We start from the raw sequence: 7,824 nt of genomic DNA on the forward strand, positions 1-7,824 counted from the left end.
GATCTCCTGATGTTTCTAGCAAACTCTGAGAATGCCTTACGAGGAGCCAAAGATCTGCTGGGTATACTGGGAAGAGTTGCAGGACTTAAGGTAAACTGGACCAAGACGTGCCTTTTCCCTGCTCTCGCAGAGAGGGTTGGTTCACTAGAAACAGAAGGCGTCTTGTGGGAAAACAGATGCCTGACTTATCTGGGTGTTAAAATATATCACGACCCTGTAGATTTACTGGAAGGCAACATAGGGCGAGCGATACGAAGCACCAATAGTAATTTTGAGTTCTGAGGGACCCTCCCGCTGTCGGTTGCAGGTAGGGTGGCACTATTAAAGATGATCACGCTGTCTAGACTACTCTATTACTTTGGATCGCTACCACTCTGGATCCCGCACAGACGTTTTGCCCAACTCAACACCCTGATCACGGGGTTTTTGTGGGGCACCGGAAGGCAGAAAATAGCTCTCACCACCATGATAAGGCCCAGGGCAAAGGGGGGCTTTGTGGTGCTGGATTTTGAAGCATATTACCATGCAGCTCAATTGCAGTGGTTCATGAAGTGGATGGCGGGACGACTCTCGAACGCGGAGGACCCTGGGGGCTCGGATCCGGGTTTGCGGCTCCTATCCCGCGTGTTGTTGCGCATCCCTTTGAGGGATGGGGCGGCCCCTTCAGATCTATGAGCAGTGCCCCGGTGTTGGAATCGGGCATTTGGACGGGCACAGATAAGATCCCCTTATGCGCCAGAGATCCTGCTGTTGATCTGCGAGGCACTGCCCCATGGTGGGGAGTGGCGTAGACTACAGACATGGGAAGAGGCGGGGATCTCTACTATCTGAGACTTATATGAGGACAATACCTTGCTCCCTTTTAATAATCTATTACAGCAGTACGACCTCCCAAGAAGGGATTTCCTTTTACATGCTGCCCTGACAGCAGCTATCCGTAAACATTGGCGAAAGGGGTTGGCGGAACCTCCGACCTTCATGGTTTGTCAGTATATAGTGATAGCTGCTGGAACGATTAAGGCAGTCACTTGCCTATACCGACACCTCACGCAGGAGACACGACGACCCCCGACAGCCCTATGTCTCAAATGAGAAGCGGACTTAGGCGAGACCATCGATGAGGAACCATGGGGAGAACCGGTGGAGAGGGCTTGGAAAAGTTCTAGAAATGCGCGCTTCCAGCTGATTCACTTCTTTGTCCTCCACAGAGCGTACCTTACCCCCGCGTAAGATTAATGAATATTTTGGGGCCCGATCCACCTGCCCAAGGTGTAACCTGGAAGATGCGGGGTTTTTACACATGTTTTAGGACTGCTCGCTTCTGGGAGAGTTCTGGAGAGGGTGTCGACTAGTTTAGTGGCACGACGGAGCGTGACATAGCTCTGACACCAGGGTGTTGCCTCCTACACTGGTTCCCTCACACTGCCAGGAATAAGGTCACTAGCAAGTTTATAGACCTGGGGTTGGTGTTGGCAAAAAGGGAACTTACTAGCCATTGGAAGGCGAAAAATGCCCCTAGTGTGCTGAGATGGACAAGGGAGCTTATAAGGTGGGTGGACTGCAAAGGGATCTTCAGACTGTAAATGGCCCAAAGAACTAGGAGTGAAAAGACATTGGAGGCGGTTAGGGCATGGGTGGCATTAGTGGAGGTATTAAAACAGCTGAGTGACGATAACGATATATACCCCCTGACTGTGCACACCCAGTTGTGGGGGATTGAGCGCTTGATTTACTGGACAACCCGGACGGCTACCCATGGGCTCGAGCTACCCGGTGGGGCTCCTGTTTGGCGTGGCCCCACTATGGAACCACATTACCTGGAATAGCATGCCCAGAGCCCCATTGGACTGATTAGCATTACCATGCAGGGAATCAGGTGAATAAGCGACATGCCTGGGGGGTGGGAAGGTTGGATACTTTGCAGGGATGTGTTTTTTTTTCTCTTTTTTTGGTTTGTTAGGGGTTAATTGTGGAACAGAATGCTAAGATGATACATGCCTAGTAAGGGCGTTACCGAGCCCTACAGTACTGAAGAATTTAGGCTGCATTAGGTTTATCACCATTTCCTTGCGTTGGAGTAGGACTAATGCCACCTTGTGGAAAGACAACCTGAGATTAGTATGTGTAAATGTAGTAGGATGCAAACTGGAATTGGACTGTAATTACAGTATTACCTCTGTGATGCTATTGATTGCTATATCACAAACTAATTTTAAAAAAATCAAGCAATGCATAATAAATGTCACAAAGGCTCAAATGCAGAGTTATGCAAAATAGTTAAAAATCAGAAATCATTCTAAATCCCAAATAACCAGCAGAATCGGAAAAGGGTCGGGCAGCATCCTTATTAAAACAAGAAAATCTTCAAAGTTCTTCTGGCTCAACCCCGAAAACTAAGTGTCCTTATACACATTTCTTGCATAACAAATTAGTCAAAACAGCAGATTCATAATGGCATTGTTGTAAGTAACAATTCTTAACAAATAAGAAACCTGAACGTCATTACCTTAACACATAAGTGCTATCCCATTTTAAGAAAGCATCCACAATCTTCCGTGCTACTGCCATCTGGAAAAGTTTTCAAAAAAATGAAACATTGCAACAATATTATTTCGCATAAATGAATAGGATCTGACTACGCAGAGGAACTACAGAGGAAATTCCTTGGCTGTTGCAACACAGCAGGAAGACTAGAAAAGTAATTGAAAGCTTTGTATCCATAAGTGAAGGAATAAATCATTAGATCAGCTGTATTCACTCTGCAGAGCTTATAAGGAGAGAAGTTGCAGGAAGGGACATGATGGGAGCGGTGAATACAGGAGTGAATGACAGAAACAGCATCCATGTCATCCAAAATGGAGTTTTCACATAAAAGTGGCAAACTATAAACATCACTTCCATACCTCATATGAAATTTGTTTCAACTGTATTCATGTTAACTCTTTATTTGCATATTGGATCCAACATACAAATTATTTCTATTTATTGTTATTTATTGCACAAAAAGATGGGTCTGGAAAAACACTTCCACAAGTGCTTGGAGCGACTTAGCGTCCTAAATTTGGACCTTTGCCAACCACTAAGTGGTCCAAACCCCACGCATACCATTCTGTTTGCACATGGAACCATAATTTAACTCATCAGTTTCTGTTTTCGACAACCTAATGCTGCACTATATAAATAACCTTTAACATATGCATTACTCGTGAATTCAAGACAAAGTACTTCGACCACAGACCCCCATAGTTTCAGCTTAGTAACTTTATCCATTGGTGTAGAATGCACTACAAGCATGATCGTTTCTGTGTGCTTCCAGCAGAGATAACGTGATGTAGACATGAATGTGAGTTGCTATTTTGTATAAAAAGAACTTAATGTTAACAGTCATATGAATAAAGATCCATTCAGTAAAGCAGCATTGAAACCATGAAAGTTAAAAAGATTGAATATGGAACTTAAACCGACAAGTGAAATGCAGTTACACCCAAATTACACACAACATATACTGTTCATAATCAGTAAGTAATTGCGGGTTCGGTGTTCTCCATAATGCAATGAGAACACAGAGCATCATAACCCCCCTGCCAAAACAGTAAGATCTAAAACTCTAGCTGATCCTGATCACTGGAAAAATTAAAGCCAACATAACATGTAAATGGTGGAAACTGTATGGAAGGGAAACAAGACTAGGATGGTAACATCAAGTGTCTCAGTGTTCATAATCTGATTTGCTTTGTCACCTAGTTTAGGATTAAAGTGCATCAGTACCTTGGACATAGATGTCTCGTGATCTCACTGTTGTGATCTGTGGCCTGCACTCACCTCTTTGTGTGGAGCAGGCATATGGGCACGGTGCTCCTGACTGTCATGCTGTGCTCAAAAAAACGCTGATAGTGCGTGTAGTGTTAGCACCTCTTGGAAGGCGGCTTTGCATTTCCGAAAAACACAGTATGCAAAACATCTGGGCATAATCAAGGAAACTACATTTCCCATGAAGAAACAGCACTCTCATGAAGCTTGCAAATTGCTGTGGCTATTTCGAAGTTATCAAGTATAATTTCCTTGCAGTCCAGAGGGTCCTTGCTTGGCAAACAAGATACATTTGTTGCAGCAGCCAGGACTTTGTTGCTAGAGTTCATTAACCCATTCGGTGCTCATGACGGAATGGTTCTGTCATGAGCACAAGTGCTTGTGTGCTCATGACGGAGCCATTCTGTCATCTACACACTTGCACAAAATCCCTCTGCTGTAAACAGCAGAGGGATTTCGTTTTTTTTCTTTTTTCCCTTGGAAGATGGGAAAGAGCTTTCCCAACCTCCCAAGGGATTTTTTGGGTTTTCTTTGTAATGACGATCATGCGCATGGCGCGCTGATGCCATTCCACTGAAAATGAAACTGAAACTTAATTTCAAATTCACTGTTTTGGCGCTCATGGGGCAATTTCAACCCCCCAAACACCAAAACACACGGGAGAGGTATCATTGGAAAGGGGAGAATCTCCCCTTTCCAATGGTACCCCTTCCTTGTGGATCCCTGCTAGTGAAAAACCACAGGAGGGTGATACCCAAGCAAAGATCCACCCACTAGACACCAGTGAGGGGGGAGCTGCCCCTTGGGCAAGGGCCTTTGCTCCCCCATTTCAAAATGGGCGCATTCAGTCTTTCTGCCCCCCCGGGCGGCAGATGGGCAGTAGCCCCTAAACTGCCCCCCGCACCCTAGACACATGGGATTCTTTTTTTGTAGTTCAGGGGTGGGGCCTGCCCAGAATGGGAATGCCAATGCCCCCCCCCCAAAAAAAATGCAGTCTTTCTGCCCCCTGGGAGGCAGATGGGGCAATAGCCCCTTATCTGCCCCCCGGAGGGCAGAAAGCCCACTAGGTGCAGGGGATTATTTTATTCCAAAGTTCAGGGGTGGGGGCTGCCCAGAATAGGCATGCCAATGCCCCACCACCCCAAACAAATGCCACTGTCTTTCTGCCCTCCCCGGAGGCAGATGGGGGCAGTAGCCCCTGATCTGCCCCCCGGGGGGGCAGAAAACCCTCTAAGCACCAGGGAGTATTATATTTTTTTATGCATAGGGGTGGGGCTGCCCAGAATGGGCATTCCAATGCCCCCACCCCACAAAAAATTGACACAGTCTTTATACCGCCCTGGAAGCAGATGGGGCAATAGCCCCTCACCTGCCCCCCAGGTTGGCAGAAAGCCCACTAGGCTCTTACCTTTTTTTTACAATGTGCCTAGCTGTGGATTTGTGGCCCTAGCGAAGCCAGCACCTAGGGAAACCTATCAAACCTGTACATTTTTTAAACTAGACACCCAGGGGAATCGAAGATGGGGTGACTTGTGTGCCTCTCACAAGGTTCTGTTACCCAGAATCCTTTGTAAACCTCAAACTTTGTCAATAAAAAATGCATTTCCCTCACATTTTTGTGATGAAAAGTTTTAGATTCTCCAGGGAACCACAAACTTCCACTCACCCAGCATTCCCCAAAATCTACCGATAAAAATGTCACCTCACTTTTGTGGTTAGGCCTAGAGCCTGCAAAAGGAAATGTACTCCAAAATGTACTATGGAGACTTCAAAATTATTGATCACAAAAAGACGTGGTTTTACCAGGGAGTCAGCTGCGTTTTTGGTACCGGGCTCAGTGGGTATCTAGGGAAACCTACCATACCCAGACATTTCTGAAAACTAGACACGCTGAGGAGTCCATGGAGGTGTGCCTTGCGTGAATCCCCCAACATTTTCTTACCCAGAATCCCCTGCAAAACTCAAATTTAGCTGAAAAAAATCACATTTTCCCTACATTTCTGCCTGGGATCACCGTGCCGGCACAAATGTCTTACCACCCTGCGTTCTCCTTGGTCTCCCGATGAAAATTATACCTCACTTGTGTGGGTGTCTAATGCAGAGTCAGCCTAACAACGAATATAAAACAAATATAGCGCTTACAGCCCGCTATGCTATCCCCTCAATCCTTATGATTTTGGCCCCATCTCTAGTCGCAGGCCCCTGGCCCACCCACACAAGTGAGGTATCATTTTACATGGGAGACATGGACTCCCCCAGGTGTCTAGTTTTTAGAAACGTCAGGGATTGGTAGGTGTCCCTAGATGGCCGCCGAACCCGGTACCTAAAACGCAGGTGCCCCCTATCAATCATAAAATGACCTGGTTTTGCAACGGGCACCTGCGTTTTTGGACCTGGAAACCTACTAATCCCACATATTTATAAAAACTAGACACCCGGGGGAGTCCAGGGAGGTGTGGCTTGCGTAGATCCCCCAACGTTTTCTTACCCAGAATCCCCTGCAAACCACAAATTTAGCTAAAAATATCACATTTCCCTCACATTTCCATGTGGGAAAGTTGTTGGATCACCAGAATGATACAAAGTTCCTACCACCCAGAGTTTCTCCAGGTCTCCCAATATAAATGGTACCTCACTTGTGTGGGTGGGCCAAGTATGCGTGGCAGGGAAGGGCCCAAAACGTATTGTGGAGACATCAAAATGATCTATCGCAAAACGACCTGGCTTTGCAAGGTGGGCACCTGCGTTTTTTGCCCCAACGGCTATCTAGTGAAACCTACCAAACCCAGACATTTCTGAAAATTATACACCTGGGAAAATCAAGGGTGGTGTCACTTGTGTGGATGCCCCAACATTTACCTACCCAGAATCCCTTGCAAGCCTCAAATTTAGCTGAAAAAATCAGTTTTCTCACATTTCTGTGTGGAAAAGTTGTGGGATCACCGGGCTGACACAAATGTCCTACCACCAAGCATTCCTTTTTTTCAGGTTTGCAGGGGATTCTGTGTAGGTAAACATTGGGGGATCCACGCAAGCCACACCTGCCTGCACTCCATCGGGTGTCTATTTTTCAGAAATGTGTGAGTTTGGTAGGTTTCCCTTGATGGCCCCGAGTCCGGGTCCAAAAACGCAAGTGCCCCCTTGCAAAACGAGGTTGTTTTGTGATAGATCATTTTTTATATCTCCACAATACATTCTGGGCCCTTGCCTGTCACGAGTACTTGGCACACCCACACAAGTGAGGTACTTTTATTATCTGGAGACCTGGGGGAATTCTGGGTGGTAGGAAATTTGTGTCAGCCCGGTGATTCCACAACTTTCCCACACAGAATTGTGAGAAAAATGTGATTTTATCAGCTAAATTTGAGGTTTGCAGGGGATTCTGGGTAGGAAAACGGGGGATCCATGCAAGTCACACCTCCCTTGACTCCCAGGGTGTCTAATTTTCAGAAATATCTGGGATTGGTAGGTTTCCCAAGATGGCCGCCGAGCCCGGGATCAAAAAACGCCGATGACTCCCTAGAAAAACGAGGTCTTTTATTTTTGTAATCGATAATTTCGATGTCTTCGCAGTACGCTTTAGGCCATTTCCTGTTGCGGGCTCTAGGCCTACCCCCACAAGTGAGGTACAATTTCTATCGGGAGACTTGGGGAAATTCTGGGTGGGTGTAAGTTTGTGGCTCCCTGCAGATTCCAGAACTTTCCATAACTGAAAGTGAGGAAAATTTGTTTTTTCTACAAAGTTTGGGCTTTTCAAGGGATTCTGGGTAACAGAGCCCGGTGAGAGCCACACAAGTCACCCCATCCTGGATTCCCCTTGATGTCTAGTTTTAAAAAATGTATAGGTTTGCTAGGTTTCCTAACGTGCCGGCAGACCTAGAGTCCGAAAAGCACATTGCGAAAAAAGGGTCAGTTTTCACTGGAAAAATGTGATGAGTCCACGTTGCGTTTTGGGCCGTGTCCTGTCGCTGCAACTAGGTCTAACCACACAAGTGAGGTACCATTTTTATCAGG

General features: G+C 46.3%; 1 pseudogene; it reads right to left on the reverse strand.

Annotated features, from left to right (window-relative positions):
- Positions 1-4,923: 4,923 nt before the first annotated feature.
- On the reverse strand, positions 4,924-5,033 carry LOC146831523 (small nucleolar RNA SNORA17; annotated as a pseudogene).
- Positions 5,034-7,824: the final 2,791 nt, after the last annotated feature.

Source organism: Triturus cristatus, chromosome 5_1, assembly GCF_964204655.1.
Source record: "Triturus cristatus chromosome 5_1, aTriCri1.1, whole genome shotgun sequence".
NCBI classification, from domain to species: Eukaryota; Metazoa; Chordata; class Amphibia; order Caudata; family Salamandridae; genus Triturus; species Triturus cristatus.